The sequence below is a fragment of the Anomalospiza imberbis genome, chromosome 7 (genome assembly GCF_031753505.1).
Source record: "Anomalospiza imberbis isolate Cuckoo-Finch-1a 21T00152 chromosome 7, ASM3175350v1, whole genome shotgun sequence".
Taxonomy (NCBI): Eukaryota; Metazoa; Chordata; class Aves; order Passeriformes; family Viduidae; genus Anomalospiza; species Anomalospiza imberbis.
In genome coordinates this window covers 6,802,896-6,828,739 of record NC_089687.1, presented here as the reverse complement: position 1 = coordinate 6,828,739, position 25,844 = coordinate 6,802,896, and the positions used below count along the sequence as shown (strand labels likewise).

The window sequence follows — 25,844 nt, the reverse complement described above, 5'->3', positions numbered from 1 at the left end:
GTAGCATTTAAATAGAGTTAATCAGCTCCCTCCAGAGCAAAGGCAAGTGCTAGGAACAGAGCTGCAGGGCTCAAGGGATGTTCAGCAAATGTGTTCAATCAACACTTGCTCCTTCTGGAACAGAGAGGATGTGCCTCTGCATCAGATCCAGCCCTTGCCTGCTCTTGGAACAGTGTGGGGGCCTCTGCCTGTGCCACGGTGAGGTTTGGCTTCAAAAAGCCAAGGGGTTGTTCTAAAGCCGAATTGCAACGCCCGGTTTCCATCCAACGAGGGTTCTCCCATTTGCAATTAAAACCCACACCCACCCCAAACGTGCGAGTCACAAAAGGAAACACGTGCAGGGCTGGAGCTGCAGATTTCAGTTTACTCTCCCAGGACTCAATCTGTATGACCAAATCGGTTATTAGCACTGAAATAAAGACTTTTATTAAGCAAACTAATACAATCTTGAAACACAATACTATATTTTCTTCCTATTAATTTTGATAGAAAATATCAAGCTTATGAGCATAGCAATTTTTGCCACATAAGATGGCACAAAATTTGCTGCTCTTATATACGATGGCAAAAAAAAAGTCATTCAGTCATAATAAGCATTAAAGAAAGGATCCTGTTGAATGTCACCAATAAATAAGTATGAAGTGGAAGTCCTGATTCTGTAAACTACCACACAGAAACTAGCAATTTCCCCCACATCCAATATCTCCCTTAAATTAAGTAAGATTACCCAAATTCTTATCTGTAGCACACTCTCTCATTATTTTAGTAGATTATAGGTTAATTCTGAAAATATTTAGAGCCTTCCCAAGCTATCACTTTACATCCCTGAAATCCTTTAAGGAAAGAACACAGGGCCATTGTGCACACAGACACATATGTTCCTTTCAACTCTAGAGCCAAGCTGCATGACTCCAATTTCCCATTAATTAGATAATTTTTCAGAGGTTTACTTGCTAATTATCCTCAGTAGGTTTTCAGCATATGAAAAATACATAGAAGAGGGAAGAAAAAAAAGAAATTCTGAGATTTCTCTAAAAAACCTGGAATGTTACATGGAGACTAATATGGGAATGCCCCACAGATGCTCTGGAATCCTTCAACCATGACATTCCAGGTGTAACAACCTACTTGTGTTATTTGCTTTGGGTAACAGATACCCGAGGTCTACCAGACTTCAAACCCAACCAGACAGGACTTTAAATAACATTATTTCACTAAAAAGTGTGTTTAAGCAACTCCTTGACAGATTTGTAAACAGACATAAAAAGAAGTGTGATGTCTAATAGCCATGTGTCATTTATTAGCTGTGGGAATTTCCTTCTTTTTCATTCTGCTAGCAGAGCTAAGGGCAGACACAGGAGGGATTTCTGCATTTTTAATGACCAAGAACCAATTCTTGATTGCAGCCAATTTTCCATGCAGTCTCTTCCTGAACAGAAACACTTTCTTGGGAATTTTCCCTCATAAAGCTCCCTACTAGGAACTTATTAATCTGTAAGCTTTACCTGTAATGTTTCATCCTGACATGAAATTCAGGCAAGATGAATTTGCCACTTCCTTACTAATGAAATGCTGTTTGTGGCAGTCTTATGATTCTACATGATGGTGCTTTTGAAGCCTGCAGCCCTTTCTGCCAGACCTAAAAAAAGTATTAACATGGGCTACACTAAGGATAGATTCATATGATGCTAACAGGATTCATTCTGCCAGAACAGCTCATGTCCTGGTAAATAATATGTATTTTGACAATCCCTTTTCACACAACATGGTTACTGCTACTAAGAAGTGCATGCTAACTTCTGCATATGATCAAAACTCTGTGGCAGATGAATTAAAATTTGAGGATTCTGATGTATTTGGGCAAGGTTACACCTTTATCAGTATTTCCAGGATTTGGAGGGCACGAGTTTCTTACACACTCTTGCTGCCTACATGCTTTTTGCAATACCACATAAATAAAAGTATCAAAATGACTCAATCTACTGGTCAAATGGGCTGAACAAGAAAGGTTGAACTACCGCCTTCATTAAAGCTGGACATGTGGTAATAAACAAGCACTATCAGTCAGTATGTGCTTGGATAAACCTTCTTTTTCCAGCCTTGCATTGGTAACTGCTCATTCTTACAGACCTTCTTTCAGTTCCTTTCTTTCCCTCACACAGTTAAACTGCAGTTGCTGGGTACTCGTGTGACCAGCTGACACAAGAGCTGCCTAGATCTGGGGTTTGAGTTTCTCCAAGTCCACCCAGAGATTGCATCTAAAACCAGTGAATCTCCCCCAAACTGCATCTTCCTTGACAAATTCGACATCTGTAGCCAGAAAGGATGAAACAGGAGGAAGGAGCTGTCAGACTTATCCTAGCAGCAGCAGAGTTTTCTTCCTTCACCTACTCCCAGCTAACCAAAACATGGCACAGAGCTCTGGCTGCTGCTCCTGGCTGTTCCAGCTGGTGGCTGCCATACCCTCCTCCATTATTTCCAAGGCATAGAAATGCCAGGTCTGTTCCAGGATCTCTCACACCCAAAATCTGAGCAGCAATGTGCAGGCAACATGATTTGATGCAACTGAGACCAGCAAAATGATACCTCAGGCAGCTGTCCAGAGAAAGGATGGATCAAAGCTGGCAGCTGCAGAGCACAGCCCTGTTTGCTGCTGAGTCAAGCATTTGCAGCACGTTGGACAGCAGCAGAAACAGCCAAGTGTGTTTGAAGTTTCAGCAGCGTGGAAATGTCCTGCCAGCAGCTCCAGAGCCACAAAAAAACTGTCTCCTAATCCTATCTCACCTAATCCTAAATCTGAAACTGGCGAACCAAAACCACTACACAAAGACATCGTCCAAGTTCACTAGCCTCCAAGTACTTGCCAAAGACATCGTCCAAGTTCACTAGCCTCCAAGTACTTGCTAGATTTGAACCTGGGTCGCTGAAGTCAAGAGAGACATTCAGAGAAAGTCAAGCATTGGTTTAGGCAGTTGGAGAATTTGGGTGCCTTGAGTATAGATTGGGAATCTGGACAAAAACAAAACAAACCAAAAAATTTTGTGTACATGCCTACACATGAAAAAAAAAAAAAGAAAAAAACAAAGCATCTCCCACTTTTGGTGGTTTAAAGGAAAGGTAAAATCCTTGCCTATACTAGATTCACAAACACCTCCTATATTACATTTCTGGTGTAATGTGCCAATATTTTGAGTTACTGTAGATTGAGTAAACTCAAGAAAATGCATATTATTTTCCTGTAGCCCTTGTACATAGCATTCTCCTGCTGAGATAGCCAGAAGATTTTTTGATTTGACAGAAAAGAAAAATGTACAAACTGCTCAACAAGAGTTGATGGCTTTCTTAGAGCACTTTAGAAACATCTGGATTAAATGTTCACCTCACAGCACTGCCTATACATCCTCGAGGGATTGCTTTTGAAAAGAAGTAAGGCACTTAAGTTTTCAAGTTAAAATAATGAAATAAAAGGTGTCTTATGTTCTTTAGTTGTCTGCAGTCTAAAAGTCCTTGTACCAGATCCAATATGCATATTAGGGAAAAAAGAAATCTGTTTGATTTCTATTTTTAAAATAACTGGAATAAAACAACGGGTACAAAGCTTCATATGTATAATAAGCAGCCTGGAACAGACTTCATTTTTCAGCAGAATTCCTATTTCATATGCAGACCCTGAAACATAAATATTAATGTCAACAACAAAAATAATTTGTATTTATATCTGTTTGTGAGCAAAACAGATGCACTTAGTAACACCAGTCATGCCACTACAGTCTACTGCAACACATAACTTTCTAAAGTATATTAAACACTCACCTTAGAGGTAGGGTTTTTTTGAAAGCCTCATTAAATTTTCCACATAAATACTGGATGTTCCAATGGGTTTAGAGCCACTGTATTTCTGTAGTCATTCCTTTCCCCAAAACAAGACATAAAAGTGTGATACAGAGTGAGAGGTTGCTCAAATCAGAGCTAAGTTATAGTGAGTTTAGAAGTAAAATTCCACACTTCTCTTATGCCAGTTCTGTTTAATCAAACAAAAAGAACACCCATGTATGGTCAAGCAGATCAGATTCTATTTTACAATTTTTAAAGAAAATAAAAAGTCACAAAAGACCAGAGTAAATTTTCTACACAAGTACAAAACTCATCCTGCTCTGGTACAGTGTAGTATCAATTAGGCTGCTGAAAATACACACCAAGTCCCTAGAAACTTACTTTTTTTCTACTCCTATTGGAGAGTCCCATACAGACCTTTATACGATTTAGCAACTTGCAGTCTAAAATCATCCTGGAGATGGCTAACACAACTGGGCTGAAAATAAATTCAGATTTTAACCATGAAACAGTTTCAATTCAAGCTCTAGCACATGCACTGAGGCAGTTCCATTTGTGTAAAGTGGCAACTAAATTTTAAAAAATTCAAATAAAGAAATGTAAATAAGTAATATATATAATACTGCTGCTTATTCTGAAACGACCATTTTCTCAAACTCTCCCCTTCCACCCAGTCTGATATTCTAAGAATATAATCCAGCAAACCTTGGATTTATCAATGAAGAAGACAAAAACAGCTATAACCAAAGCTGTATGAATAAGGTGCCCTTTCTTCCCCCCACTATACCTAATTCTCATGATCACCATATGAACCTCACAAGTTGGCCTCAGCCCTTTGATCCAGCCTGTCCCGATTCCCCTGCAGAGCCTTCCTGCCCTCCAGCAGATCCACACTCCTGCCCACTTTGATGTTGTCCATGAACTTGCTGAGAGTGCCCTTGATCCCCTTGTGCAGATCCTCAGTAAAGACGTTAATGAAACAGGGCTGGGCCCTGGGAAGCACCACTGGTGACAGATGTAAGTGCAGTCACCACCACTCCCTGGGACTGGATGTCAGACAGGCTTTTACCCAGCAAACTGCACCAGTCCAAGCCATGAGCAGCCAGATTCTCCAGGAGAATGCTGTGGGAAGTGCTTCAAAGGCTTTGATAAAGTCCAGATAGATACATCCCCAGCCTTGCCCTCATCCACTAAGTGGGCTGTCTGGCTGTAGAAGGACATCAGGTTGGTGAAGCAGGACCTGACCCTCCTAACCCCACAGTGGCTGTCCTAGGGAATGGTGTGTTAGGCAGACATCAAACACCTGAATGCTGAAGTAAAACTGCCTCCTGGTGCTCACAGTACTAACACTTTGTTTTACCATTACATGGGCAATCCAGCAGTATTTCAATTCTTTAGATAACTGCAGCCATGGACAGTGCAGTTAAACACAATCTAATAAAATATGGAGCAAGTAGAGGAAGCTGAATTTAACACAACAGCAGTGTGCTACTCTCCTGCCAAAACAGAGATTCAAAGGATTCCCAATATCAAAAATATGAATAAGAGGCAAGAAAATAATAATTTAATTGGAACCATTAAATCTTCAGTGAAGGACTTTCCATGGTCAAAACTTATGGCAGCTGATGACAGCAGTAGCTATCTTACTACAAAACAGATAAAATCCTAGCTCCAAAGTCCTTGCCAAATTCCAACAGTACTTTTGAGCAATTCTTAGCCCTTCTGACTCAGTTTTTGAACTGTCAGTTGAGTGGGAGGTGTGAATTGAGGAAATGTTTTCATGAGTTTCCTCATTTAGCCATTTTTCCATAACATACATTGGCAGAGCTCAGAGGGAAAAAAAAAAAACCCCACTCTGCAGACTGTTCACTGTTTTCTGAGTGAATTACTCAGCTCTTTAGCTAAGCCAACGCTTACACCTTCCAAGGTTTCCAGAAATGCTGAAGGCTGTAATTCTTACTCCTCAACACAAAGAATCAAATCCCAGGAACGACCCGCTTTCTACAATCAGATTTTTGCAGGTCCCTCATCATATGGATATCCACATGAAACCTATTAAACTTCAAGCTATTTCTGAAAGGAAAAAAACTGCTTGGAGACCTTAGTGCAAATAAGAAACAGATACAATACCAATTATCATCATAACTTAAATACTTATCTTGAACTTCAGAAAAACTAGAGCAGGCTGGAGTAAGTAGGTAGGAATTCGAGGGCAAGAAGGCAAAATGTCTCTAACACTTAGGCCAGGAATTGGCAGTCTGAACTCTGGGGTACCTTTTCCAGCTCTGCTACTGCCTGATTCTGTGACTTCAGAGAGAATGATACAAAATGCAGAACAATCCCTGCAGGGCCCAATCCGCTCTGTAAGTTTTGGCCTGCCTTGATGAATTCATAACAGAGAGAATAAGAAACATCCATCTGACTTTGAAACACTTACTTGAAAGGGGGTGAACATCCAGCATTCCCTGTCTACGAGAACAAAATGTCAGGATACAAGTAATCCCTACAGGAATGGTGAGAAGACTGAAATAAACTGTGTGCCCAAAACTGGCTGTGCTAAAGAGGGGAAGAATGAAGAAACTTTTGAAACAAAGAAACATAAGCATTTGTAACAACAGCAGGAAACAGCATGGGAACAGCTGCAATCCAAGGGTGCCTGGCACTACCTGGAGTCCCCCCAGCAGCACTACAGCCCTGCCCTGGAGCTGCTGGGCAGCCTCCTTGCCTGGCTCCATGTGGAGCCAGCACTCCAAGTCGTGGGACACCACCAGGAACAGCACAGGTAGGACCCAGAAGACACAGAGACCTCAGGAAGTGCCCAGGATGTGCCTTGGAGGACACACAGAACACTCACACTGTCACCACTGGAGGGGTGGCAACACATCCAGCACATGGCCAGGGCAGGCTCCAAACTTTATTTCTGTAAGGAAGATATGGGGGTGCACATATAACCTTGGGGAGGTTAGGGTTAATTGTACAAGGGAGCTTGATGTTGCAAATAGACATTTTTCAAGTGTCTTAATGTTGTGGCTTATCCATTGCACTGCTGGCGTTGATCCTTAATGTACAATTTACTGATTGCCAGCTAATTACTTGCCATCAATAAATCAGTGAACCACTTTGATCCCTGTTTAATTTACTCCATGTTACCAGAGCAGTTTGTCCCTGAAACCAGCATTCAGATGAAGTGTCACTGCTGGAAGAAACCCAGAAGTCACTATTGCCCAACTAATTACCCTAAATAATGTAGTATGTCCCCAAATAACAATTCCTTGGTGGGCCACAAAATAGAGGGAGAGCTCCAGGGCAGACAGCATTTCTAGTCAGAACAGCTGTGCTCTCCAAACACACACAGAAATCCAAGTTATCACCGGATTGCTAGGAATCATTATGCATGCAAACTATTTAAAGGTATTTGTATTTTCGTGCCCTATTTATAGAGTACTTTGCAATGTTTGGGGGAGGGCCCATAATCTAATAAATAAAAAACTGACCTTTGAAGGAGTCATCACCGGGAAAAGTGCTTTTTAAGCACAATGTACCACCAAGAATCTTTGGAATCTTCTCAGTATGAGACAACAACAGTTTTGCATAGCAACAGCCATCATGCACAGTCTGCAGAGATGGATTTCAATGGATCTGTAATCCTATTACTGCTGATTTTATTTAAAAGATAACAAGAATGAAATTAGCAGGGAGATAAAAAATAAATAGAAAGAAATAAAATCCAAATACATTTTAAACATAATCCTCTCCAGTGGGTCAAATTACTTATCTTTTCCATGTCTGCCATTATGAGAGCAGTTTTCTGTTACACTGGTTTACTAATTGCCAGTCTCCCCACAAAATATTGACAAAACCAACCCAAAAACAACAAACAGCAGAATACACAGCACTGGCTTCTCAAGGGACACATATCTGTTGATGCATGACTGGAACATGAATAATTCAGAATCTTCCCATCTGAAAATAGTTTTTGCATAACTAAGGTATAAAACCCCCTATATTCATTAAGAAATATTAATAGCTACAACTGCAAATTCTGTGATTTTTTATTGTCATTAGACTTGGTGCTTAGAATGTGAGTTTTATACAGGCAAGGTATAATTATCTCCTGTCTAAGCTCTGCATCTTCTGAATAAATCATTCAATAGCTTCTCTCTAAAATGCATTTTAATGATATTGATTGTTCAGGTGTGCCAAATTAAAAATACCACTTAAAACACCATTAGGGTAAACAGCTAAATAAGAAGCTAAAAGAAAGCTTCTGCTAAGCTACAGACAGCAAAATGCCATTTTGTGTCATACCCCTGACCAATCTGAGCAAATGAGGTGAACACCTACATGGTTCCCAGGGACTCACCCTGGTCCAGAAGAAAACGCTTAGCAGGAGGGAGGAAAGGCAGTGGATTTACAAAAGCCATCTTCTCTTCTGCTAGGGAGAGACACCTTTGTTGTCTGCTTTCAGGAGACATTAGTGGATGGGGGGTGTTACCAAGTCCTACAGAGAACTTTGGCTAAGCCAGGGCACTCATGATTACCACAAAAATTGAGATAGGGATGGTGAGGGAGGCAAGGACAGAAAATCCTCTAGGTTTCTGTTTGTGTGGTGTCCTTAGTCCAGTCAACCATGCTGCATGCTGTTCAAGAAGACACCAGCAAAGCCCTGTCTGCTATATCTGTCACTTGAGAGCTAGCAAAGGATGATGTCCAACTATTAGCTTTAAACATTTTTTGTGGCAGAAAATGTGTTTATGCTTCCAAAGAGCAGCCTCTCCCAAGAAAAACAAAGTACCAAACCTTAAATGAAATATCCCATAACAATTTTTAAGTGATTCTTCTCTATTAAACAAGGTTAAATGAGCCTCACTTGCATGATTCTATTGACATATTTATGATTTGTATTTGTGGACTTTGTCTTTCTCTGCAGAGTCCACTAATGATAACAGGGCAATTCAATATACTTGCACTACTCAGTACTATCCCATCAGCAAAATATATCAAGCCTAGCTATCAAAAAATCTGTGATGGTTGTGATCCTTAAATTGTATCCCAGTCTAAGGGCTGGGATAATTGTGTTCCAGTCAAAAGTCTAAGGGCTGCCTATTCAACTCCATCAGATTTTTAAATCTGTAAATGCATTAGAAGAGCAAATGCTGAATGTTTACTCAGGTTCCTCATGCCAGATTGATTATTTCAGACATCAAAGTCCATTGCTTAAGTTTTAATTCATAACCACATCAGAAACAGCACAAGAAATGATCAATAACTTACAGAGGTTCCTTTCTTCAAAGCAGAACATTATTCTGTAAAAGGCAAGAGCTTTAGATACTGTCACTAACTTCTGGGATTTGCTGAAGACATCTCTGGAGAACCAGTGTTGATCTTGCAAACCCTTGAATTTAAACTACTGCAGGACTCTTTGGAGACACAGAAAATGAGCCAAACACCCCTTTCTGTGCATGCACTGTGAGACCTTCAGAAGCAAATACATGTGAAGAGCTGAAATGCATTTGATTGCAAATCTAAATAAAGCATGTGATCAACTCAGCAAATCCACTGAGAACATTTCTTTCTCCCAGTGAAGCTTTGAACCTTCTCCTTTGTAAGGTAAGGTGCTCATCTCAGACTCAGCCACCCAGCTCAGGAAGAGATCACTGTTTTAAGAAGAGTGAAAGGTGAATGTTCAAAGGATAGAATAAGCAGGAAACCAAAGAACTGCTCCAAGGAAGCACCTCTTCCCATCTCATTTGCTGTTTCATTGCTCTCTTCAGTCCTTTTAGTCCAGGTCTGCACAAAATAAGCCCATAGGCCGAGTATGCCTTGCAGCCACCAGTAAGACTATACTGTATTATGTTATAAATGATATTTCAAGAACACTGAATAATTTATATCAAGTATCACTTGTACTTCCAAATGCTAAGACATCAGAAGGCACTATTCCAGGATTAGAAATAATCACTGCATAAGTTGGAAAGAGCTGTTCCCCTTAGGTAAAATATTAGCTACCAAAAATATAAGTGAGATTTTCAAGTTCCTCCAAATGTTTTCAACTTGCAAAATCAGAACCAGAAAAACTCATGCTATGAAGTCAATAGTGAAGCTCACAGTGCAATCATTCCAATGTTGAATTAGTCTTCAATGACTACATACATACATATATATATATATATATATATATACACATGATGATGATGATAAAAAGTCAGTATTAGAAAAAAAATATGGAAAACTTGAGCTAACAAAATTATTCAATTAAAATACTGCATCTGGGAGACCGAATTCACTATAGAGGGAAACAGTCTCATATGGCAGGAGGGGAAATAGGGTGTATTCTTGAATATATAGATTTTTACGCAGCATAAACTTAGTATCAAGGTTATAAAATATTTTTCAGTGAGGAGAGCTTTCAGTCCTTGCACACTAGATCTCTTAGTTCCAATATTTATGCAGAAAAGATGTGTCACATGTTTCTCTTGGTATGGAGCTCCACAGTAGGCTTTTGATTTAGTTAAAAAATCATTTCCCATTTAAAGCAACAAGATGCTTTAAAGGATGGAATTATTAAATTAAATTTTCTAGCATCTTTTTGTTGATATTTCTTTCAGTGGTTATTCTTATTCTAAATCCATGAACATTTTTTATTGATACACCCAATTTTAGGGATCAGAAAAGTAGAGTATACCCCCAAAAAAGTCTCTAGCTCTACATAAGATCTTAATTTCCAACATTGCCTTAAACAAACTTTTACACTAGAATGGCTGACTGCATAATTACCATTTAATTATCAGATGAAACAGATCAGACACCTCAGAGGCGCTTTCTTTGATAGCCTTGCTGATTTAATAGCAATGCATCTTGCCCAGCTGCCATGTGATGTGTGAAAGCTGCTGGAGTAGAACTCCACAGTGGTAGCACCTTCAGGTTCTGACACAAACACAGCTTTAATCTATTCATTTATACAGCACACAGCTTGTTAAAACAGTTTGGTATTTTGAGTTGGTATAAATTTAACTCATTGTGCAATTTTTAAAACTACAATTTCTCCCAGTAGATTGCTTCAAAGCATAGTGGTAAATTTATAAGATTCCTCCTGAACTCCTGCACTAATAAAATAAGTATTTAATTGGAAATAATTTTGCTATTTCTTTCTCTTTTCAGAAATCAATGCACATTTAGGACTGTTATTCAGTGAACTCAATTATATTTATTACTGGAAGTACCCATGAGGACTATTACCATGCTCTCTGTCTGATAATTACAGTCTTGTTGCGCATGGAAACCCAACACATGCCCAAGTCAGGCTTCAGGTCAGAAGCCAACAATGCATAAATATTTGTCAGTAATTCATTAATGTACTTCTCAGCTAGACAACCATTCCTTCATCTTCGGTTCCTAATGAAATGTGCTTCACCAACACTGGGTTTCCCAAAGGAAAACAAAAACACTCCTCACAAGCAGTTGTTAACCAACCCCTCATGGGCTTCCTCCTGAAATTCTGAATGCTGACAGAGAAGTGACTCAAGCTTCACAACTTCATCGACTTCAATCCCTGACTTGATCAATTTCAAAAGCTGCCTGTTAACACAGGGCACAGCATGACAAACACAATTAAATCTGAAATCCCGAGTTGCCAATCCCCAGCAAGGGGTTAGGTCTTGAAAACAAGAAACTTGAAGGCCAGTGCCCTGGCCTATGAATCCTTAAGCATTAATAAGCATAAATATAACTCTGAAAATAGGGCAGAAAAATTTCTCTGAAAATGAAGAAGATATGGGAAAAAGCTGCAATATTTCTATAACAACTCCTCCTAAACATTTTAAGAAAACAACATGTAATGGAAAACTATCCACTGGGAGAATGTTCAAAGAGGTCACCTGAGATATTAAGAGTCAGACTTCTAAAATCAGTATTCAAATTATTCTTCTTCAGTGCAACCTTCCCAGTGGCATGCAATAGTAAATATAATCCAATTCACAGGCATTTAGTGATAAATAATAAACCAGAAGCATAAAATACTGCAACACAGTACAGAGTTGGGACCTGAATTTGCACTTTTGAGACATGATCAAAACAACAGAGTCAGAGCCAGGGAAATCACAGAAACAAAGAGGAGCTGGTTAAAATGCCCTTGACACCACACAGCAAAGATATCAATGTTCATCTTATTTGAAGCCAGGTAGTAGCTTAAGAACAGGTACCTGCCCCTGAAGTCAATAATCATTGTATATACAAACCAAGACCACTTACTTTCACCTAAGAATGATAAAAATGTAATAAAAAATAAAGTTTTCAGTGATCAGAACGGTCTGAAATGTACTGTTTAAGGACTTGAACAAAGCATAACTTGAGATTCAAAACAAGTGGGCACTTGGAAAAAAAAAGAAACACAAAACCAACAAGTATGGGGGGGGGGAAAGGAGGAAGAGAAAGGGAATATGCATTTCGTTAAATATTTTATAACTTCTAAAATAGTATCTTATATTACTAAGCATGTAATGTAATTCTAATGGAGTTTTTCTTCTAAGGGTTTTTTATTCAGAAAATAAAAAATCTTTCCAATTTTTCAGAAGATAAAGTTAAAATTAAAGAGAAGAATGTCAGAGGGGACAAGTTACGCACTGATTAGTGTCCCAACAACCCACCACACCCACCAGACTGACTCTGAGCTTGTGTTCATCTTCCTTTAAGAGTCAGTAACATCTCAACAGGAAACTGGAATTTGGGCTGCATCTGTGTTCTCTTTGTCTCCATCTGGATGAGAGGAGCAGGAGCTACTTGTTTACTCTTTCAGGGGTTGAAGTACAGGCAAACACAATTTCTGTCTTTCTTAGGACCCTCGATCTCTCTCTTGCTCAACAAACAGCATTTAGGGTAATGTGCTTTTCCAGAATAAGACTGCTTCTCCCTCTCCAACCTTTCCTTTCCAATCCTAAACCTCAATTACAAAACAATTGCTTTCTCAAGTACTTCTGGAGAACTTAATTTAATTTTTTAGGATGACGAGCCATTCAGTTGCTAGGGACTGAAAACCATTCAAACATATTGCTTTGAAGTCTACTACATTCAAGACTGACCTAACTCCTGCTAAATCCAATTAACCATATGAACTACATCAGCAAAACAGTCTGTATCATGAAATATCTGAAATATTGCATCACTACCTCTACAGTGAGCACAGAAGAGAGGATGTTCCTAATATTCTTTATCTGTTTGATAAATCATCTGTCTTCGCAATTAAACATTTAGAAATATTTTAAAAGCTAAGAAACTTTTCTATTTGAAAATTTTGCATTTGATGGAAAACAATAGAAGTGCATAAAGAATTCATGGATCCAGGTTCTGTTGCCTTCCTATCCCTTAAAGCTAAATTCCCTCTTTCTGTAATCCAAAAAGAAGAAAGTAAAGAAATTGCCATTTAATTTTTGAGTCAGAAACTTGATAGATGCTTGAAGCAGCCATCCCTACTATTTTTACTAATCTCCAAATTCAACATGTGCTCTGTGCAGAGTTATGAATCACTTTGTTATTTGCTCAAGAGCTCAGATTTAATCACCATTTCACAAAACAGCAAAGTAACAGGATGTTCTGCATCCCTCCCGAGTGCCTGTGGAAGTGGGCACGGCACTGGAGGCAAACACTACGTGTGAGCTTCTCCCTGTGACTCAGGAGCACAGCTGCTGTGAAACGAAACACAGAGCAGGGCAGCCTTTGCCACAGGTGGTGAACGAATATTTGAGAAGATTAATAACTCTCAATGCCCAAACTTCCCTCTTTCCAACTGTCAAACAGACAAAAGCTTGCATGGAGTAAGGAGTTTACATGGATCAGGGTTGCCACACCCCTGTATTGCTGCCACTGAAAACAGTGGGACATAAAGGATTAGGTTTTGCTCTTCCACTTGGAGTTGACCACCACTGGAAATGAACACAGCAAGATTAACAAATGTTTCATGTACAGAAAACTGTATTCCCATTGGGGATTTCATCATAGCAAGCAAAGGCAGAAAACATTCCAGAAGGGTCATATGAGCCAAGGGAAGGTTTTCTAATGGGGAAAACCAAATATTCATTGCAATCATTAATACTGTTAGCAAATTAAATTCTGAACCTATTGAAGAAAGAGGAAAAATCCTACAAAACCCGCTCTGAGGCCAAGGGGATTGTCCCTGTCTGTTGGAATTCTGAATCTTGTTTGGAGTTTTTATAATAGATGAAGCTAAAAGGAGGAAATTCAACAAAACCACATGCAATTGCTTCTAAACCTCCTTCAAGATCCTAAGTACCTTCTCCTGTATTTCTCTGCTTTCTTTAACTATCTAGCACGGTCACTTTTGCCTAAAACTGGAGGAATTCTATACCATATTCTACTATATCTATACTTAGAAAAATACATTCTTTCCTGAAAATATCAAAGCTCAAGATCATGGATCTTACTACGGCTTAGGAGCACAATGTGAATAATCTCAATGAAAACAAAACAAATAACATCAGTCATTTAAAACGCTAATTTCTACTTAATTTCTAATTCTTCATCCTAAATCAGAGTTACTAAAACCAAATGCAGCCCTCAAAATCCAAGTGCAACATGGTGACAGAACAGTTAAATGTCCTACCAGCACCAGAACTGGAAACCAAATTCAGATTTTCCTAAAGCCATGCACTTTTTTGCATGTCAAATTCTTCCCAGCTATTGATGTTGTCCTACGTCAAAGGACTCCTATTGATTGCAGAGAAGATAACAAGTACCAAATATCTCCCAAACAGAACCCCTTTATCAACATCTTCTGCTGACCCAGGGCCTCGACATTTCTTATCTTAATTTCATCAGCATCACAAGACAGAAGCACACAAAGGCAAAAATCAATTCTGATTGAAGTTACAGAAGTGAAATCAAGGCAGATACATTCCATGAGCAGGGGAGCTACACAGCATCATTAATGGGATACATTTTATTAATTTCCCTGCACCTTACCTAACCTAGTGAAATCATTGTATACACACACAAAAAGAGCTGAGAAAACAGATTGTAAATGTTAAGGTCTAAAAGGTGTCTTTGCCCTGTGTAGTAACTAATATTTTTTGCAGTTCTATCTGCCAACAAATGTGAATCCCAGGCCACCAAGAAAGGGGAAGAACCATTCCTTCCTAATTGGACCCCAGAGATTGACACATTTAAACCAAAGATCAAAACTACTGCTTTTTGGACTGAAACTGCTTTGTAACTGTGAAACTGCCTGTAAGGAACAGATAGCAATATAATTTCTTAAACTAACTGCAAAATGTATCACCTGAATGATAATTAAATAGATTAATTACAAGCAAAGGTAATCAGTTCCACATGTGACCTCTACTGCTCTTGAATAACCAAGTCATACTTGTATGAGAAATTAAAACAAACACAGCTGAATACCAGAAGCTCCAGAAAACTCAATTATTTCTATTCAAAAGTGTATTTTCTATAAAGATTTCTGAGTGTTTCAAATCATGACAGTGTAGGACACTCCTGAATAAAACCAGTATTGTAACATTATCTGCCATAAACACCCTTGCTTCCTGTGCCAAGCAGCAAGGGAACTGACTGTCAGGCACAAGAGTGCAAGCCTGGGTTTATAACCCTTGTCCCTCGGCAGCCCCAGCTCTCCTGAGAGCTTTGACTTGCTCAGGAACTGAGAACATGCTTTTAGAAGCACTACATCCCCTCAAAGTCATTTCTTGTTACATGGTACTTAGCCAGACCCATCATTTGTGCCCTTGCTTTAAACCACAGGATCTGCACACTGATGTTTATACATTTGTATGAGATTTCCAAACCAAATTGTTAGTCCTGCAGCTTCTCTGCAACCCAGTTGTGCAATCTGTTTTCCCACATGCCCTCTACTATGTAGGGCAGGCTGATGGATTATCACCTCCCTGTTTGTGAAGCAGTTTGCTGCCAGGTTTGATGGGTCTTACCCTGGATGCTCCACTTAAGAGTCTGTTTCCACTTGTGTTTAGCACTTACTTCACTGGGATCCATCCCTTCTTTCCATCTGAGAGTATGTCTGCTTTCTTCAATTAGATGAAAGTCATGGAAACCTCAGGCCCAATTTCATTTTTAAGAGTGCCATTGAAAGAAAGGCTGATTGTGCTCACCTCTGTACAACAGCACAGTAAAGCCAAGAATGCACAAAGGCAAACCAAGCATCAGAACAATTCCCACCTCTAAAAACACCCAAGACATCTACCCACATGATGATTAAAAAACCTTTTGGCTTTTCCTCATTGTAGGAACACTGAGCTTTGCCAGTGCACACGAGAATAGCAAAGACACTGGGACTGAAAGCAGCTCTTTACACAAAGTCTGTCTCAAAGATTTGACAACAGGACTTTGTGACACACAGGACCCTTCCCAGGATTAACCTGTAGACCCAACAGATGCACTGTTAGCACATAATCTCCTGTTCCTCAGAACTTCTCTGTGTGTCTTCCCTATTTCCTATCCACATCTTCAAATGCCACACAAGGCTGCAGTAGCTGTGAAGATAAGGCAAGACAGCAATCCTTTAGTAGTTCTTCCTGAAATAATCTATCTGAAGTTCCTCTCCATGCCAGGCACTGGAATAATAAGTATAACAGGCTCAGAAAAGAGCACATCATCACAGGAGCATGTCCTTTAAACAAGTGATGTGCGCTTGGTCATGAAAAATTGATTCCATCAGTAATAAGCACCATCAATCCTAATTTTTAAACAGACTTAACCCAGCATTTGGGGTGCTTTTTTATGTTGTCTTAGTCATACCATACTTAGCAAGCTTTTTCTCCTCTACTACAGAAGTTGGCTTATTATTTTGACTTGTTTTTTTGCAAAAGCAAAACTTAGCAAGGGTTTTTACTGCTTAGCAGAAACCTGCATTGCAGCAGGAAGCCTATGCAGAAAATGTGCAGAGTACCCAGCCAGGGTAACAAATCACCAACTCACTAAACTCCGGTGTGCCTCACAGTCACTGCAGAACAGCATTTATTTCACAGTGAGCTCTAAAAACACCAGGGGGAGAGATAAAGGGAACATTCATATGCAGAAAGGTGTTTATTATGGTTCTAAGACAATATGGAAAGACTGACTTCTCCATTCTATAACAGGGGAATACAAACTTCCAGCCACCTAAAAAAACCATCAGGGACACCATTCTGCTTGACAGTGTTCATGTTGGCACACTTCCTTAGACTTCATAAATTGATTTGTGCTTCTTTTTTCACCTACAAGAGGCAGGGAAACATCCTCCAACACCACAGCAATCTCCACGGACATGCATGCTGTACCTAATCTGATCCATTAGACACCCATTTCACATCCCTGTGTCATGCCCTGAAAAATATTCACAGCCCAGTTACAAATTACCAGCGGATTCTTACAGAGTAGTAAATGCAGTGACCAATCTATGTATTCTGTGAATAATGTAACTTACCTAGTTTTAGACTGCCACACCCGAGCCAGACAAACCTCAAATGTCTGTTCAACTCTTGGCAAAACAAAAAGAGGAAAACATTTGATAACCTCAGGGAATCCAACTGCACATTTTATACAGCTTTCAAACCTTACTTTGAACTCTGGACTGCTGAGCTTTGTTACAAAAACCTCCAATTCAGTTTTTCCCAAAAAGAGATAAAGTACATGCAACAAACCTAGCATAGCCCTGCAAAAATAGCATCAAACATGAAAAGTTACACTGAACATCAGGTCAAACAGATACATGGCAAAATAGGTTCTTCCTTGAGATTCAAGGCCTCACTAATGTGTTCCAGACAACTGTCAATAGTTAAAGCCATCTTACTTGCTGCTTGAAGAGACTTCCAAATTTTTTTAACTGCCATCCTCTGTAAAGACTTCCTCCTTGATCTCAAGAACTGCATACATTTAGAACTCAAGGCAGGTTATTTCATAGCATTCTCCTGCCCTTTTCATTTCTCAATTGTACCCATTTGACAGCAGTTTCAAGTTGTAAAAATCCTTTCCAACCTCTACCTGACCAATAAGAATGGTTACTCAAAGAAAGAGAACAAAGGTAAGCTTGTCAGCACTGAAAAACCAATGTTAATAACATTTATCTTTTTCTACCACCTACAAAAGGGGGAAGGAAAAAAAAAAAAAAGAAAGCAGAAAAAAAAAGAATATTCAAGCCCCTCAGTACTTCGGGGACCTTGAGAGGCTCTGCACAAAGTGAAGCTATTCCACCAACAGCCACCAGTCTACACAACTGCCCAACCCTCTTCTTTTACTCTAAATTGTCTCCAAATTATTCCAGCTCTTCAGTAACTGGGTTTACTGCACCACCAAAACACATCAGGAGTAGCAGCACATTCCTCAAAACCCACCAGACCAAAACACATCACTCAACAGTAAAGTTACCCCTGCACGCGCAACAAGAAGTCAAAGACATCTAAATGCATTCAGTACACTACAGCATTAAAAATTCTGTGACTCTGAAATAGTTTTCACAAGTTAAACCACAACAAACTCTGGAAATCACCCCACAAATCAGTAGGTCTAATACTGAGATGGAGCAGCCAGCAATGCTTTCCTGCACATACAAAATTCAGAGCATGTTGTCACTCTGAAAGACAGAGGTTGTATATAAATGTGTCAGCTACCATATAGCAAAATACTCCAATTTTTGGCAGAAAAATCAGTTACCTTTTCATTTATCAAAGCCTGATGTGGGCAGATGGAGAACAAGCTTATGGTAGTAAAATCATTTTCCCAAAGCCACAAAGAAAGCTTGGGCTATGCCCAGGATTAGAACAGTCCCTGGAGCAAATTCTTGGCCCAGCCTCTGTGAAGCTAGCAGGATCTGAGTTGCTGTTAATTCACCTTTTTTCCCCAGCGTTTAAAAATGCTTGTAAGAGTCAAGACAGACTGCCTTAAGCAAATATTTCCTCACAAAAGTGAGAATCAACTTACTACCAAAACACAAAGGAAATGCAAAACAGAGTCTGAAAACACCTCTTCTAGTACAAGTCCATCCTATCATTTGTCATATGCTTTAGGGACTGATGCTCATTTGTTTCAAATTGAAATAAACCCATGGAAGTCAACAAATCTATGGCCTGCAGCTGAAGATCTGTCCCTATAAATTACCTTAAGTGTATTCAGGTGATTTCAAGTCTAAAGATTTCATAAGCCACTAAACATCACTTGCAACATTATCCCTTAAATCACAGCCTTGTTTTCATCCACCAGATGTTTCTCAGCAGGCAAATGTACACACAATAACCCAGTGAGTATCTCTTAGTGGGAGAGTAACAGGAAATTTCACTTTGAGTAGGGTTTGCCCAAGTGGCAGGACCCAAAATACAAAAATTGAATCATTTTCCTGCCCACTTCTCAGTATGAGATAATTGTGGGTTTGGGTTTGTGACACATTCACAGGCAGTAACTACAGGTTTCCCACAATCAGAACTCATATGGTAAAGGGCACATAACTATGATTTCTACCTCTTTAACTAAAAATCTTAATAATTTAATTTGCTGACTTAGTTTTTCATGGCTAGAGAGGAATGTTAAATAATCTCTCCTTGTTGCAGGCAATTGCACACAGAAATATCAAGTCCTGCTAACTGAAAAGGAGACACAGTTTACTATTAGTTTTTAATGTGCCACAAAAATGAGCAGATGAATTGGCTCTTTTGGGTACTATTAGTTCCGCATAGTTAGACATTATAGCCTGATATATGTCAGCCTCAGCAGCAAGTCAGAGAATAGTGATGTCTCTCAATTTGGGAGGTACACAATAATCCTCTGGGCATACACACAGCCCTGTTTTGCACAACAAGCTGAGACTGATGCCTTACATCTGTCTTCCTTACTCCTGGCAGCATGCTCCAGCACACATGCAAACTGATGCCCATAAACCAGTGCTGCACAGGCTGTCTGGAGCTGTTGAGCAGTTTTCTCACAGCCCCTGAGCCGTGTATTTGGGAAGTGATCTGCCACCACTGCAATCACCATCAGTTTTGTCTCTGGCTTCCATGGCCTTGGCCAGGTCCGATGCCGGGTCCTTGGCTCTGCCCTGTGCCTTCCATGGACCTGTGAGCAACAGTAAACTCAATTCACACTAAATATGGATTTGACATCAACATTTCAAGTATATCTTAACCTGTCTATTGTTCCCTACCAGAATGGGATTGCATGGAGTTACTTTTTTTCCCAGCTATGCATCCTAGTTGACACTGCAGGCTGCATTTCCATCCTATTAAATCTCCCACTAAACAATAATAAATCTTTCTTCTAAAATTTTTCTTTTCAGAGCCTGGAGAAATACTGTCATTCTTTGGCCATTAAAATGTTTCACTAAAGAATGTGATCTGTGGACAATGCACTTAGATGTGCATTTTCTTCACTTAGATATATTGAAAAGATACATTGTACTTAACAGTTCCTTGAAGCAAAACTTTTAATAGCAGAAGGTAAACAATCCTCATATCTGATGAGAAAATTCCATTTAGGATTCAGCCAAAGATCCTGTTCTGCAGTAGATGTTACTTATTCTCAGCATCACACCTGGCACAAAAATGGCTCAGAGATCTCTCCAGAAAGGAGAGCTGGTGGTGCAAGTGCCAAAAGCCACTTATCCTGCAACAGTTCCTGGAAGGCAGATGCCTCTTGTCTACCTATTTTTATGGTATCTGTCAGACCATCCCACTTCCTCTGCAGTTCTTCTGTCTAGCAAAATACCAGCTGGTTATTTCTGGTCATTCTTCTTTGACTAAGCACTGACTAATCTGTTTCTTTGAACTCTGAAGATAAGCTTCTCTGTCCCTTTTTCTGCAATACCCAAAGACAAAAAGAACAGTAATAGAAGTCATTCACCAAAGTCAGAAGAGATTCATAGGAGCTCTTTATGATTTCTCTGAAAAAGACTGCTTTGCAAATGAAGATTAATGTCCATTAAAAGCTATCTTGTCTTTTCCAATCTCCAGACTTCTTGTTTCAGTCTTTACCAAAGACTGTGATGATGTTTATTTGAGCCAAATGAATCTGACCAGGTTGTACCACCCATTTAGCACAAAGTATCAAAGTTTTCCAACCTTTAGATTTACCAAACTGGATTTTTCACACAGTATCCATATGTCTCCTCTCACAAAGTGTCATGGCATGTGACCTACAGCAGTAGCCAGGACACAAGGTTTATGCTCTTGCTGGTGGTATTTTCAGAAACCAGTGTCCTTCAGCTCAGACTGGGTTATTGACCTCACCAGGGCTGGTGCCACCTATTCACCCAACCTCAATCTCTGTTATTTTCTCTGCTCCCACTCTGTGAATCCCCCCCAACTCCCAGATGCTCCCGATTCTCACCAAGCACTACCATGGCTTCACATCCAGCTCCAAGGGATGGAGCTGCTGGGAGCTCGAGGGCAGGGTAAAGAACACATATCATTTATGCGATTATTTTACTAAGTCCTCCTACAGTGCAGTTTTAATAAAATGAGTCATTTACAAATAATATTCTGTTCTGAGAAGGTATTAAAATCTAACAAATTTCTACTTTCAATGAAAGGAACTCAAACACTGTTACTGAAAAACCACAGAAAATAAGTGCCAAAAAGAGAAAATGAAGCACTATCAACCTCCCCAGTAAAGCAAAAGTTTAAAATGTTATTAAAAAAATTAACTGAGGTACCAATTTACATTTTGTTCCATATTAAGTTAAAAAATATGAATATTTTAAAATTTCTGGCAGAAGAAACCTAAGAAGAAAGCTGTGCACTTATTTTCATTACTTTAACTGCTGCCTGTGAAGTTTGAATCCAGTACTGCTTTAAAAACTCATAAAATTCAAACAATAAAGTGAAGCTACACAATGAATATTAAACATACATTTTGTGTCATTATTGTTGATCTTCAGCTCCAGATACAAAGAATTAAAAGTTCACCTTTGCCAATAAGCAAAGAAGTGCATTTTTAAATTGGGACAGCAGAGAAAACATGGAATTATCTATGAAGACCAAATGCTATTGGTATATCAGGCATTCATACAGAAATCTGTTAATACATTCATGCCTTTGCACAAGCCTGCAACAGCTGAGGCACTACTTTGTGGAAGTGATTCTACAGCAATTGATTGAAAATACATTTGACTTTTCAGACTGCGGGGATAGTTCTTCAAAGGGCAGATGTACACCCACTTCTGTGATGCAGCAAATACAGCAAGAGCAACAATTGAGACTTGTGCTAGAGGATCATTTCTTTTCAATTTTATACATAAAATTCAAGCAGGTTTTTTATGGATAACAGTTAACACCAATCACATCCAATAAACTTAATATTACTTTTATTTTTCTCCCAACTGCTTCCATCTGCTTTTAGTCAAGATACACATTTTTCACTCACTACAAGCTAGGGATGGCTGTAGGGAACACTGTTCCCCCACCACCCAGTTAGCACCAAGTGGTCTGCCTAAAACCCTCCCCATTCAGGGTTAAATTCTTTTCCCATAAGAAAAATTAACCCTCTACCCACACCTGTCTGTAATGGTACAGGAGAATTTTCTCAGGGATAGGAGTAGGACCCTACAATTACTTAATAATAATTACACTTAGTCATTTATACTTATTTTTATGTTGCACTTTGCTACACAACTGTATTGTTGGAACCTCTGAACATCAAACCCAGAGCTGCCTTTGACAGAATCCAAGCAGGGATATGATGGCAAAACTGAAGAGCAAATTTCAAGTGTCTAAAACCTCCTGCTATAATTTAAATATAAATATATTACCTATGCTACATAACATAGATGTCAATTCATTTGATAGATGTTACCATTCTTACTGGTCTAAATGTTGCACAGACTCATTCCAATCTTCTCCACACAAAATAAATCCCAACAAAACCTTGTAAAACAAACAAAGGAAGAACTGTGATTGTGATTATTACAGTAAGCAGCCTGAACAATGTACTTGCATGTTTCTCACTCTTCATGAAGTCGTGTTACAGTGCTGGTTTTCCCTCATCATCAGCATCCTGCTTTAATTTCAAAATTCTTTGGGATGATCTTTTCTCATGAGAAAAGAAAACTCTTAAGTATAAGAATACTTAACATAAGCAATTATTAAATTGCAATTTTCTAATGCAAAAATAGACTAGTGTGTTTTAAATGTTAGCATTGAAACACAAATTCAGCTGTTTTAACAAACTTCCAGCACAGTGATAATTTTTTAATTGTTTGCTGTTCCAATACCTTATATCATTATCTAGCCTGTTCTAGATTTCACAGACTTCTACCATCATTTTCCCTGCCAACTAAGGAAAAGATTTCATGAAGTGTGAAGCACTGCAGATTTTAGACCCACACTTCTGCTCAACAGCTATCAGTCTTGAACTTGACATCCATATGTTATTTTCTCCTCCCAAGAAAGTCACTTAGAGCTTTGTGTGCCTGAAAAAAAAAAATAGACAGGCCTTTACTGGCCTCTCATTTCATTTTCAGTGAATGAAAATTGCATTTTGTTGTCATTAAGTACAGACTGACCTATACAAAAGGCTGTCTTCTGCCAGTGCTGCCCAGGCAATGGATTTTTTGTCCTTTAGCTTTTGTGTGTAACATGGTTAGGATTTTTTGTCCTTTAGCTTTTGTGTGTAACATGGTTAGGACCAAACTCTATTTTCACCTGTAGTGGTGCAGCTGAAACGAGCAGGACAAGGAAGCACAAGAGTCACCAATATCAGAACTCTTCCTTGGGAATTTGAGTTCCAGATTTCATTAACGCTTCTGTGAGGCTACAGCCCTGAAGCATCTGTCTTTTTGGAACTGACATAATTAAACACCGTGAGAAACATGCAAAGTGAGGGATCTGTATACTACCACGGAGGAGCCTTATTCTCTATTTAGTCTTTAGTTGGTTTTAAGTGTTTGCATGGAATTGTGACTTGAAATGTAACTTTCTGAATAAATGTAATGCGCTCTGCTCAAGAAAATAAAAATCTAAAAAAAAACCCATTTCTTGGGCATTAGGAGTGAGAAATGCAATTCTGTGTAATTCCTGGAAGAGAAGACACAAAGACCAAGACTTTTCACATTTTCTGTGATCCTGGAGAGCTCTGTTTTGGTTCCCAGACGACACACTGTAACCTCAGCCTGAGTGCTGAATGCCCATCATTTGTCTGAAATTAATGACCTTTAAAGAATTAAATATCCAAACTAAAGAGCCTCAGAACCATGAACCTTCCCCTACATTTTTCTTTAGTAGTGTTATTATGATTCACAGCTGTGCCCAGGGTATACTAAGTATTGTGCAAACATCAGAGAAAGCCTGCATATATTTAATTTTTCAAGCATGAATAGGAATGGGCCACAGAGAAAATGATATATTCATCAGTAAATTAATATAGTGACTCCCCATCTCAGTTGTCTAAGATGAGGAGTGACAGATTACATCAGTACATCCACGTGTGAGCATCCAGAGGACAACAACTTCAACTGCTCAATGTTTGTCCCATGTAATTTCAATCGCATGCACCTGAGTAGAGGAAAACCAGTAGTCATGTCCTATAGCTAACCCACATGAGACTTTATGAATCAATGCAGTCATTCCAATGAAAAAAGTGGGCCTGGGTACCCAACTTCTATGTTTGTTGGCATTCATAACTGTTAGAATCTGAATTAGCATAAAGCATTAATCTGAAAGCAAAACCTACCCTGAAATTTGTAAGCATTTGCACCATATATTTCAAACAATGCCTCCCAGTATGTGGAGCTCACTATGATAAATCATTTTTCAGCAATTCTTTCTGAAACACAATTTTTTAATATAAAATCAGAATGTCAGTGTCTGCATTTTCATTTAATATCGTATCCATGGGCCAACAGCTAATCCTGTAAAATACTCCCACACTCACAGAATTCTACCTACTGAGTTTCCACCTGAGATTTGATACAGATAAATGGAATTCACCTTCTCAAAACACCTGCACCTCTTGCTACATCAGACTAAACACCAGGATGTGACTTTTTGCTGCACTCAGTTATTTCTGTGCAGCTGAACCTTACCTGTGCCTGTGGGGAGCTGAAAGGGGGGATCTCCAGAGCAGCCCTGGGGACAGATGTGAGCACCCACTGCCATTTCCCAGCACTCTGCAAACAGCCCCTGCCACTCTCCCCGTGACCAGTGACCAGCCCTGGGCACGCTGGGACAGGCTGGCTGCAGCCTTCACAAAGCTCACATTTACAAACACACACATTCTAAACCTTCTCTCAGTCTCCAGCTGCAAAGAAAGGCTTCAGTGCAGAATTTGGTCTGTACATTGTTTTGATGCATTGCTGGGACTCCTCCATTCACTGTGAAACAATTTTGGCTGATCAGATCAGGAAGATGAATGAACACTCTGCTTTCTGTGAATCACAAGTCTACACTGGACAAAAAACACCAGACAGAACAAGCTTGTTTTCTGCTTTGACAATATTATCAGAGATTAGCTGCCTGAGCAGAAACTGAACTGCAACAGCAGAAGCTATATTTGTATATTTTTCAAAATTATGTTTTAGTAACATAAATGTCAAGAAACTAAGAATAATGGGTTTCAAAACATTGGAGTTCTATTCCACCTGCTCTCTATTATGATTCTTAAACTAGGCTCAGTGTGAGCACACAATACTGCAGCTACAGAAAGAAATAATAGTTGTTATTATTAAATGACTGCAGCCTTATACTACATAGATATACACTGCAAAAAAAAAAGTTCTTATTCTGTTATCATTCTTTTCTCTGTTATCATTATTTTCTTACATTACTGTAATCCAGAAATAATTATATTAGAATTATTATTCTGGCACCTACTTGGGGTGCTAAGGAATAATTTAATATTCATTTCAATAACTTTTATCATGCTCAGACTCTGTTTATTGCTATATATTTATAAAAAAGTAAATCCACTCTTGATGAGAATTCTACATGTATGCATATTTCAGGCAGCCCAGAAATGAAGAACAAAATGAATTTATTGACCAGGCATTGATTAGCATTTGATCATGAAAG

At 39.1% G+C, this 25,844-nt stretch overlaps 1 protein-coding gene and 1 long non-coding RNA gene across 3 annotated transcripts in view; one reads left to right on the top strand and one right to left on the bottom strand.

The window, feature by feature from the left end:
• TMEM163 (transmembrane protein 163) overlaps positions 1-25,844 on the bottom strand; it is an 87,924-nt gene that overhangs the window by 53,083 nt on the left and 8,997 nt on the right. The gene's annotated exons all lie outside the window — the stretch shown is intronic.
• Positions 6,171-11,508, top strand: LOC137477587 (uncharacterized). The gene is made up of 3 exons (XR_011001069.1): positions 6,171-6,616; positions 9,132-9,444; positions 10,996-11,508. It is a non-coding gene; the product is annotated as an uncharacterized lncRNA (long non-coding RNA).